The 11,147-nt window shown below is 40.0% G+C and overlaps 1 long non-coding RNA gene across 1 annotated transcript in view; it reads right to left on the reverse strand.

Annotated features, from left to right (window-relative positions):
• The window catches only part of LOC138842370 (uncharacterized), a 63,604-nt gene extending 53,227 nt beyond the window's left edge, over positions 1-10,377 (reverse strand). The window contains exon 1 of the long non-coding RNA XR_011376784.1: positions 10,307-10,377. This is a non-coding gene — a long non-coding RNA (uncharacterized lncRNA). The remainder of the gene's footprint in view (positions 1-10,306) is intronic.
• Between the last annotated feature and the right edge of the window lie 770 nt (positions 10,378-11,147).

The raw sequence follows: 11,147 nt of genomic DNA on the forward strand, positions 1-11,147 counted from the left end.
ATGGCATGTGACACTGTTACAGCATGATGGGATTTTAGGGCCCACCAACATCACATCATCCATGCTCAACTTCACTTAGGAGTGAACTGCAGAAGTAAAGAGAAAAATACAGTTCAAGTGGAGTTGAACCATCTTATAGATCTTCTGGAATGGTCGGAGTCTACAAGCCAAGATCTCTTTCTCCTTCAAGGCTGTTCACCCTGCCTCTCAGAGCCGAGAACACATTCTCTGTTCATCCATTTTCCCGTCTGCAAAATGAAAGTAGTGAAGGGATGATACCCCCTCAGGCATTTCCAGGTTTTTAACGCTATAGAAGTTTCTTTGTCTAGATTCATTTTTGCTTTTCTTTTTTATTAGGTCTCCCAATCTCAGCCAGAAACTCTCCTTGGATGTCACTGTCTTCTGTAATCACCACCAACAAAATGACTTCACCACACTTGCTTTACATGATGATCAGTGAGGAAGCAGTTAACACACAGCTGAGAAAACACTGAATCCCAAATGCAATTGCTCTGACATGGCATTTCCCAGATTCCACAATCACTAGAGACCAGAGACAGACTATCTGGGCATGGAGCTTTCTCTATGCAGAGAAATAAGCTACTTGGCTCCTCTCTCCTACTCTAGACACTAACACTTACCTCAGCTGGGCTGTGCCCTTAGGTGAATATTGGACTGTGTTCTTTAAGGCACCTTTGGGCTTCAACAATCTGTGATTCTAAGCTGACTTCATCATTTCTGAACTCTTAGTCTAGTTCCAATGGGTTATAGTAACACATCTAGGGCTTGCTGATTAGCCTAGAGCGTGAGTCCTCAGAGCCAGGGGAAGAAGAGGCTCGCCCTTTGGGTAATGTTTGGGGAACTTTGAGACAAAAATTTAAAATAAGCTTATCACATACTGACAGTATGGTCAGAAAAATCTGCTTCCCTCCAATGGATTTGAACTAAGATCATGAAGGCGTTTTCAGCATGCCCAACTCTCCAAAGCCATCAACTCACAACCTTCTTGTTAGGAAAACAAGGTTTTCTGTTTTGTTTTGTCTTTGTCTTTATTTCCCAAATCAGCTGCCTATATCTGAATGGTGTAGAGACAAATATAAATTACATAAAGTAAGAGGCTCAATTCTCCCTGTTGAAAATAAGGGAATAAATAGACTTCCCCCTAGAATTTCCTTTACCTAGGGCATTTACCTTAGAAAATGTGTAATTCTAAGTTCTTTCTCTGTCTTTTTGAAATGTATATAAATCTTTTTAGACACTACATAAAGCTGGGCACAGCATGACCCATGACCCTGAGTGTCTGCTATGATTAAGCATGATCATGCCCCAGGAAAACTCGGCTTCACACGCTATGCTTTTGAAACAAAAGAGTTCAAATGACTCAAAGTGCCTAGAACAGTACTTGACACTTGCTAGCTATTATTTTCATCGTCCTTGAAACCAGCAGTTTTCTCCCCGCTATACCCAGTCTTTGGGCTCTGAGAAGCCTGTTAGAAAATCCAAGTTGTGGATCTGCACAGCTGAGGACCAGACCCTAAACTCCAGTGACCTCCACCAAGGCTCAATCCCCCTAGTGCGTCCAAAGAAACAGCTCATTCACATCCACGACTTCTTTGGTCATGTCCTTAACTTTAATATATTGAAATAAAGAAAAACAAAGACTTAAGACCCAATTGATCTAATTAATCAGACTGTGCTTAGCTATATTTTTTCATATTTAATGAAATCATGGAAAAATTTCCTAAGACATTAGGACTGAGACACTGAAAAAGTCTTTTCTGTAAGATGACACAGGTCAACTTTTTGGCCAAGACCTATGCAACAATTCCCTGGCTTCTCTCAAAGCCCCTGTCTTAGTCAGTATCAACTTATTCTCTTTCCAGGGAAATCCTAGTGGAGTTATCATTAGAGTGACCATAAATTGTATTGCCCAACCACAACAAGCGTAAGGGGAGCTATAAGTAATTATGCCAAAACAACAGGCATAAGCCACAATGGTTCTTCTGCAGATATATGATTATCCTACCCTCTGAAAAGTTTGTCTGAACAATTCCCCATTTAGGACGTTCGCTCTCCTCCATGCGTTGGTCAAGTCCCTGTCTCCAGTTCAGTAGAATAGAGGGGTTTTTTGAGATAAGAATACAATAAGCAATTCCACATCAAAGGGTCATTCTCCATTTCCGTGGCTACCACACAATGAATATATTAATTTATAATTTACTCCTGCCTGTTCCAAAAATATTTAAACGTGTCTTATGGCCACTTAAAATTGAACAAGATACATAAATTCCAAGTAGGTAAGAAAAAATAATAATATTTGTAGAGTGGTTACTCTGGAATGAGCACAGTGCCAGGCACTTTATAGACACGATCTCAATTAAACCTCCTAGAATCAATACCTTCCGCATGAGGAAAGCAGGGCATAAAGAGGGTGAGCCCTTCATCCAAAGTCACATAGCTTGTAAATGTCAGAACCTGGATATGTTTTACTGCAGTGATGTGTTCTTTAATAAAAATTTCTAATTTGGTTATCTTTGTGTTCTGTTTCATTTTTATCAGTATTTAAAACTGGATACGCTCTTACTTCTAAATAAGTCCTTTTTTTCTTGAGATGAGTAAATGTATTATGATTGGATTAAATGATAAATTAGCATTTTACTTCTTTCACTAACACAAGGGCCCATGGGATTTTTGTACTTAAAGGATTGTTAACGATCTTTGGTAGTTCCTACAATGATTAGTGATGAAATGCCTCAAAATGTTTTGGAACAAAATTAATTTCTTTTTTTAAAAAAATTTAATTGTATAAGCTGTCATTAAGTTCTATAAAATCCTCAAATTGCTTTCCTAAGATTAAGAGCAACTTGGAAGTATGTATACTCAATTTAACGAGTTTATATAACATAAATCATATTCTTTATTTCTGTGTTCCTGAAAATCAGTAACTTTGTTGATATCCATAGCCTCAAAAAATGATAAATTTGCAGATTGTGTGTTTTTGCCTGTGAAAATCTAATGCATCCACAATACTGAAGAAGGAAAGTCATTAACCTGAAGTTGGAAGATGACATGGGAAATGTTAAAAGCATAAATAAACCATCTTTCCATTTATCAAGCACCAACAGTCACATCAGAGAGATGTACAGAGTCTTCAAGAGCTGTCCTGGCTGTCCAAGAAAAAGTGACGTCACTTTTCCAAATCCTGATCTCCTGAAGTTAAAGTGTCACCTCATCCGTGACACTGATCTCTGATAACCTAATAACTCTAATCACTCTAATAACCCTGATCTCTAATAACCTCTAACCCCACTCCTGGAGCCTGGTAATGTAAAAGTAAGTGCTTTTTCCTCAATGTCCAAAAGACCTTATTGGCTCCCTGGATGTGCAATAACCCTGTTACAAATGTCACCTGTGTTAGTAAGGAACTGATCCTGGATTACTTTAATCCTTTTTACTTCAACATGGTCTGATCAAACTGAGCATTTTGAAAGAGGAAAGTGGACAGAGAAAAAACGCAACACCAATCATCCGTCTCTCCCATTCTTTTATCCTAGTCTCAGGAAAGGATATATCAATGACCTAGGCATTCTGAAGATGAAGATGGACGGCGATGGATGCAGTATCCACACCCCACCCCCAACTCCACCCCACTCCTAAACTGTGATTAGGCTGGATTGCGCTTTGCTGTGATTACTGGATTGGTTAGGAGAAAGTTGGAAGAATAGGGTGGGATCTCAGAAGACCAGAGGATGGATCTGGTTGACCTCCAAGGTGCACCATGTGACTGCGGTATAGTCTTTTCATGGTCTGGTCCACATTCTCTGTTCCACTGGCTCCTTCCATTAGGCCCAGTTCATTTGTCCACCCTCACTAATGTGTGAGAAATTGAGATTTACTGCTCACTGACTTACTCAATGACTGTTCAAAGAAGATCCAGTGATTAGTAGTTCAACTGCTTTATCTTGCTTGGAAAGACCTAGTTTATTAGGCAGTAAAACCTAAAGCAATTGCGGCTGTGATAGGCTGACCAGTTAAAATCTGTATTTACTCTATGTACTTAAAGGGGTATGTTATCAACCAAAACATATTCAACATCTAAACCCAAATCTATGTAGTGAGGGATCTAATTTTACCTTTCCTCAAGGTATGATAATCTCTACTTTTTGATAGAAATATTCTCCTATAAACACTTAGGATCTTCTGCTTGATTCTAAAATTTCAATCAGGCATATGTGTACCCAGTAGTGTCCTGAATGAACAAAGATGAGATAGGTATCAATGTTTAATTTTCCCATGTTCAACAGCAATGGCTCACATCCCCAGAAGTCACTGTGTGGAAGGAGGAGGTTCTTCGGTTGCAAAGGAGCTTGTGCTTCTTTTCAGGAGCTCTGAAAGCTCCCACCTGTGCCAGACTTACTCTACCACTAGAGTCTTTTCATGTCATTTCCCTGCCCTGCCGTGGTACTGTAAGGAGGCGCTCTAGCAATCCATATGACAGTCCTTTGATTCTAGGAATGGAGAAAACATGGAGCCCAGCTCTGCCTTTACTTTTCCGAGCCCTACTTACCCCATTTGTGAGCTAGAATGTCCAATAATGGCCAGCATTCACTAAGTGCTATGTGTTATGCCCAGATCTAAATCTTCACTGGCATTGGCTCAGCTAACCCTTCTAAGCAACTCCATGAGGTTGCTCTTACTATAAACCTGTCCTATGATGAGATCCACAAAGCCAAAAGAAATTAAACAGTTCACCCCAGGTCACACAGCCAGTGAGAGGGAGAGCTGGGATTGGAACCCAGGTGATCTGACTCCACGGATGAGCTTTCGAACCCTACACTCTATGTCTACAGTGGTTCCTTCTAGCAGAGTCAACCCGAAAGCCTAAAAGATGTACTATACTGTGTTTTAAAAATCTTGGAATAATTTCCTTTATATCATCTATCATCTCCAGGCAGGTATTACTTGCCTGCTAATTCTCACTCTGCCCTGCTGACTTCTCCACCTTGGTCCAGTCCTACGCCCTGACAACATCTGTGCTTGGGATCCCTAGCCTCAGATAATCCATGAGCACACATTCATCAGAACCCAGCACATCTCTGAGCCTGAAGAAACCTGCTCACCACCAGGAAACTCTGTATTCCGAAAGGCCGAAGATCTTCCAGGGACATTCTATTTGAAGAATAAGTGCCTTGCCCTGCATCTGAAAAGTCTACAAATCCTGAACATCTTCTTCCTGCAGTTCAAATATTTGAAACTGTTTTTACAGCTTAAATTGCCTCGTACCCCAAGGCAAGAGCAAGATTAGTCAAAGAGCTAATTATGCAGTTATCTCTATTAGATTTCTTCAGCCTAACAGATTCCGAAAGCACTTGCCTATCTACTATGGAGAAAACATTGATTTCCGTGGTTAGGCACCCACCGGGCAGAAATTTCAGAACAGGCCCCACTGTATTACACGTGGATTTGAATAATAATGCTGGCTAGAGTGACCACTGCAAAGACCCAATGTGAGGCTGTCTGAAGCTGTTTTATTATAGTCAGGCAGCTACTTACCCCCTTACCCACTGGCCCACCAGTAGTACCAGAGTATGCTAGGAATAGCACAGAATCCTCACCGGATTTTTTGGCTTCCTTTCTACTTGCTGGTGGGAGGATGGGCTGGCAAAACATTTGAGTGGGTTGGAATGCTTTCATAATTAAGTAGCAGCAGTGCAAGGGTCTGTTTCTTTCCAATATTAAAAAAAATTTTTTTAAACTCTCGGTATGTGTTTGAGAGTTAATGGACACAAGTTTAAAGACCCTTTTATACCCAAAAGCTAAACTGTACAAATAAAAGAGTAACATTCGAAAAGAGAGAAAAAACTTAAGACCAGAAACACAGCCAAAGTCACTGCGAATGTGCTTTTCACTTATCAGCTGAATCTCCACTTCCCATGACCAGCTTGTTTAAGGATGCCTAAGTTGTAGAGCAACCTCTGCTACAAATTAGTTATATAATTTTGACCAAATCACTAAACTGCCCTACTTCTGCTTACTTATTAAAAATGAGAGAGGTAACAACCTCAAAAACATCACTCATCTGAAAATAGGGGCTTTGAGTCAATATAGGTCTGCTGTTTTTTTCTGACATCTTTATTGGAGTACAATTGCTTTACAATGGTGTGTTAGTTTCTGCTATATAATGAAGTGAATCAGTTATATATATACATATATCCCTATAGCCCCTCCCTCTTGCATCTCCCTCCCACCCTCCCTATCCCACCCCTCTAGGTGGTCACAAAGCACCGAGCTGATCTCCCTGTGCTATGCAGCTGCTTCCCACTAGCTCGCGATTTTACATTTGGTAGGTGATATGTCAGTGCCACTCTCTCACTTCGTTCCAGTTTTCCCTTCCCGCTCCCCGTGTCCTCAAGTCCATTCTCTACGTCTGCGTCTTTATTCCTGTCCTGCCCCTAGGTTCTTCAGAACTTTTCTTTTTTAGATTCCATATATATGTGTTAGCATACGGTACTCGTTTTTCTCTTTCTGACCTCATTCAAATCCTGGCTTCCACATGTATTACCTATGTGACTCTAGTAAAGTATAACTTCTGTAAGCCTCAGTCTTTTCACCTATGAAACGGGCACTAATACATCTGCCTTACAGGGTATTGTAAGGAATGAACTAGATAACGCACATCGAGTGTCTGGCACAGTGGTTCTTACCAGGGGCAACTGTGCCCTCACCCACACAGGATATATTCAACAATGTCTGAAAACACTTGAGGTTGTCACAATGGGAAATGCTAATGGCATCTGATGAGTAGAGGCAAAGAACGCTTCTCAACATCCTACGTGCACAGAAAAGCATCCCACAGCAAAATGTCAGTCTTGTGAAGGTTGAGAACCCCAGAACATTACATCTGTCTGGCTCACCACAAGCACTCAGTAAATGGTGGTGATGATGGTTCTTGTTGGCTCCAGAGACCAACAAATTGGAAAGAGTACAAATATCCTGGAGCACGTAAACACTCTATGAGGGTACATTTTCCTGTTGAAGAAAGACAGGTTTTCTTTTAGGGCTCTTCTCTGAACAGATCAGAAAAGCTCTGGGTCTGGCATGAGGCCTGTGTCTTCACACCTAAGTCCTACAGACACCAACACAGTGTTTATCCCATATCCCAAGTCCAAATTCAGCCAATAAAATAAGGTCCTGGAATTTTCCACTATTCTATCAACCTAATCAGAAAGGGCTCCAAATTTAATTAATTTGCATTAAAATTCCTCCCTTTTCAAATTAATAATCTACTGTAGGTCAACCATAAATCATTTACTCCAAAAAGTCCTATGCAGTAATTACTCCTTTCCAATTCAGTGCACTAAATTAGATTATAATTATTAGTCACACTTGGAGCTTTTATTTAGACTCCAACTCCAGCCAACACAAAACAATGTTTAGAATGTTTATAAGCACTTTCTTTCTATTTAACTTGACAGGCTTTTTGTTTGTTTGTTTTTAAACATTCAATAGAAATCATTCTATAAAAGTTGGGTTTGCTTGACGTCACGCAAATTACAAGAATGAACAACCTGGCTGACACCCACGCACACAGTTCCTTAACCCCCGTGGACTGGCAGGCCAGAAGAAGGTGATGTTATTGAAGGGTAATAAGAGGTCCACTGGCCCTAGATTTCCCTTCCAATGGGTCTATAAGACAACCTGAAATTCTCGTGTGTTTATTTGTGCTTTACTGTTAGTGTCCATGCCCACCGTAGCATGGTGATAAGAAGAATGAACTTTGAAGTCAGGGTTCATATACCTGTCCCAACCTGTTCATCTACCAGCAATAGGGCCTTGGGAATATCCTTCTTCAGGATTCAACTTCTCATTTGAAAATTGCATATTATATTAACAGTATTTATATCAGAGTTGTGGCGAGAGTGAAATAAAATAATACCCAGGACCTAGTAAAAGCTTAATAAATATTGCCCACTATTGTGCCATTATTAGGGCAAGGACTATGTCTCTTCTGTTCACCACTGTAGACTTAGTCCCCAGTTCACTGCTTGCAGAGATTAAGGGCTCAATTAACAGTTGTTGAATGACTGAATGTCAGACTGAATGCCTGAATGACAGGCAGGGTGACACTGGGCAGTTTACTCAGCCTCCTTGCACCTCTATTTATTTATCTACACGGGGAAAAGGTTTATTATGAAAATGAAACAAGATTGTATTTGTGTCAATGCTTGACACAGAGCATTTGTTATTATTAAAATTACTACTGTTATTAACTAAGTGTGCCTTAAATAAATCTCTTGATTCTGAGCTCTGGTCTCCTTATGTGAAAAAAGAGACATTGGTTCAATTTCTCAGGGAGCTGGTCTAAGACGGTGTGGAGGGTTCATCAAGCAGATGCGATGACAGGAGGGAGGGACAACTAGTGGAGTGAGGGGATTTACAAAGGACTTATAATGAGGAACTAGGGAGAATACGAATGGCAGTGAGGAGGCAAAGGGTAAATCGATGAGGAAAAATCTGCAGGCTCACTGGAGTGGAGTCCTCCTGTTCTGCTAAAGGGAGAATGCTAGCAGGCTGGCAGTCAGTGGGATGCTTGATATGAGCTTTTGGAAGAGGGATGGGTAGAGGTGCAATGCCAGTTCCTCCCATAATACTTTACACACATTAGCATGCCAAAAAATTTGCCGTTGAGTAATTATCTTGAGCTATTCCTTTTTCTGGAAGAGCTTGAGAGAAATTTTTCAACCATCAACGAAAATGTTTCCCACACACTCCTTCTTGCTGTCCTACTGATGTGCAGAATCACTGCTGCTTCTATATTATTCAATCAATAAATACTCATTGAGGGCCTCCTATGTACCAGGCACAGTTCTATACTCTTGGGACATCATACTGTATTCATCTCCCAAAATGGAATTTCATTTTATATGGTTCAGTTGAATTTTCATGAACCAAAAAATGATCTCTGCCTGTGTGGCACTTACATACGAATGGAGAAACACGGTATGATGAACAGTAAACTTAAGTCATTAACAAGTCATGTATAATATACAGAAAAGATAAGGGTTATGGAAAAGGTGGAATAGAGCCAACAAAGGAAGAACAGGAGTGTTACTGAGTCTGATTTTAAATAGGATGTAGGATGTTCAGGGTAAGCTTCACTGAGGTGACCATTAAGTAGTATTCAAAGGAAAAATCCAACTCTGTCTTCTCTAGGGGATCAAACTCTTCGTTTTTTTCTTTGCCGCTAATGTGACTGAGCAGCTGACTACCCAAGGCATCCTTCTAGCTCTCAGCATTTGGGTGGTCCAGATCATCACTATCAGTTTCCCTATCTCTAAACATGATTTTCTCTCTCCAGCAGAATAAAATTCCCATCATGAAGAAGCTATGATAAAACCCATTATGTAATCCCCTAACACTGCTGAAGAAAACACCACCCCTAGTTTGTCGGGATAACGTCAGCTCTTCAGATGGCCGATCCTCCCTCTCGGGCTCTGGGGATGGGACCACGTACCTATGGCAATAGGAAACTGGCACCAGCACTACCAGCAGTAGTTTATGCACTCCCCATCTAAAAACCACTTGGGTTTCTCTGGCTCCTAAAATAACTACAAGATAGAATACAGTAGGTGTGAAAGTATACCTTTCAGGAATAGACCTGAGTCCATTTCTCACCCAATTATATCAACCATAGAGGAGACTAAAAACAAGTTACCATTAGACCAGTGACCCCGCCTTGGGCCTCTGCAGGAATAAATGTAGACCATCCCTGGAAGATCAATGAGGATAAGATCCCATTAACTTCACCTGAAAGGGATGTTAGCAACTGCTATTGGTTTAGTGAAACACGGAGATCAAGAAACGAACAGAAGACCTGAAGCAAGAAGTGACAAACAGCGGACAAACAGTGGTGCCAGGAAAACACCCCAATCCATAACCGCATCTGGTACATGGATTCCCAGACCCTGTTTACCAGCTTCTCAATTTGATACCAGAGAAGTAACAGCTAGAGGCTCCAAAAGTAACTCCTAAGAAACGAAGAAACTGAGTTTTAATAAAGAGATATTTCTCCACTCAACTAATAAAGCTTACCTGTAAAAGTTTAGAAGAAACATCTGTAAAAATACATATGTCAGGGTGATTGCCACGAAAGAGTAAGAAAGAAAGCAAACGTCTATCCATCTACTTAAGTTAATCAGGACAAACTCAACTAGACAATTTGAGCCCCTAAAGAAGAAATCATTCCTATCTAGTATGCAATTAAGATAAGAGCTTAAATAGTTTAAGCTAGTTCTTATATATTTACATAATTGCTTCATCCCGTGCTTTCCAGCCACACTGTGAATGTTTTCCGAGTTGGGAAGATTCTTCACTCACGCAGCTCAGTATTCTTCTTAATGCCTAAAACAAAATCAGTTAAAAACTCAAGAGTAGAATCACTTTCAAAGCATTTTTAATGCAACCTCAATTTTGATTTGATAATTCAAGATCAATTCTGCACACATAATTGTTTGAGCTTTGGGCTTCCTGTTACTCTACAAAGCATACCAAAACTGTTGGGAGTTTTCCAGTATGAAGGAGAAAATGAGTTTTTTAATCTTTTAAAGAAAATAATAAAATATTTCTTGCAATTGAATCAGTCATTTAAGCTAGTGCAAGCATATGGTTTAAAAATCAATAAAGATTGAATAAATGCTTTTCTTATTTGAAATGGTACTGAATCAATATTCACCTGGGCTAGGCTTAGAAATAATCTAGCCTAGTAGTTCTTGTCCTCTTTTGGGTCAGGACCCCTTTTGAGAAACTAATAGAGGAGATCCTCTCCCTCCAAAACCCACATATGTATAATTTCAAAAGGTTCATGGACCCAGGTGCTCTGTGGAACCTATATCCAAAATTCTGTAATCAAGATCAAAACCTTTCTTTTTTGATTAAAACAATCTATGGCTTATAAAAGGTAAGGAATTTAATGTCAAACAAGTACTTAAAATGGAAGCGCAAGGTTAGCCTAATTCCCAGAACCTATTTCCTACTATGCCACATCATCTCTGAGAAGGAACTACAAAGCCACTGTCACTCACAGTTCTCTTATTTTCTCAAGTTTTACTCAAATATAGAAACGCAATAGAATAGTATTTTCCATGCTG

This window comes from Globicephala melas, chromosome 16, assembly GCF_963455315.2.
Source record: "Globicephala melas chromosome 16, mGloMel1.2, whole genome shotgun sequence".
NCBI classification, from domain to species: domain Eukaryota; kingdom Metazoa; phylum Chordata; class Mammalia; order Artiodactyla; family Delphinidae; genus Globicephala; species Globicephala melas.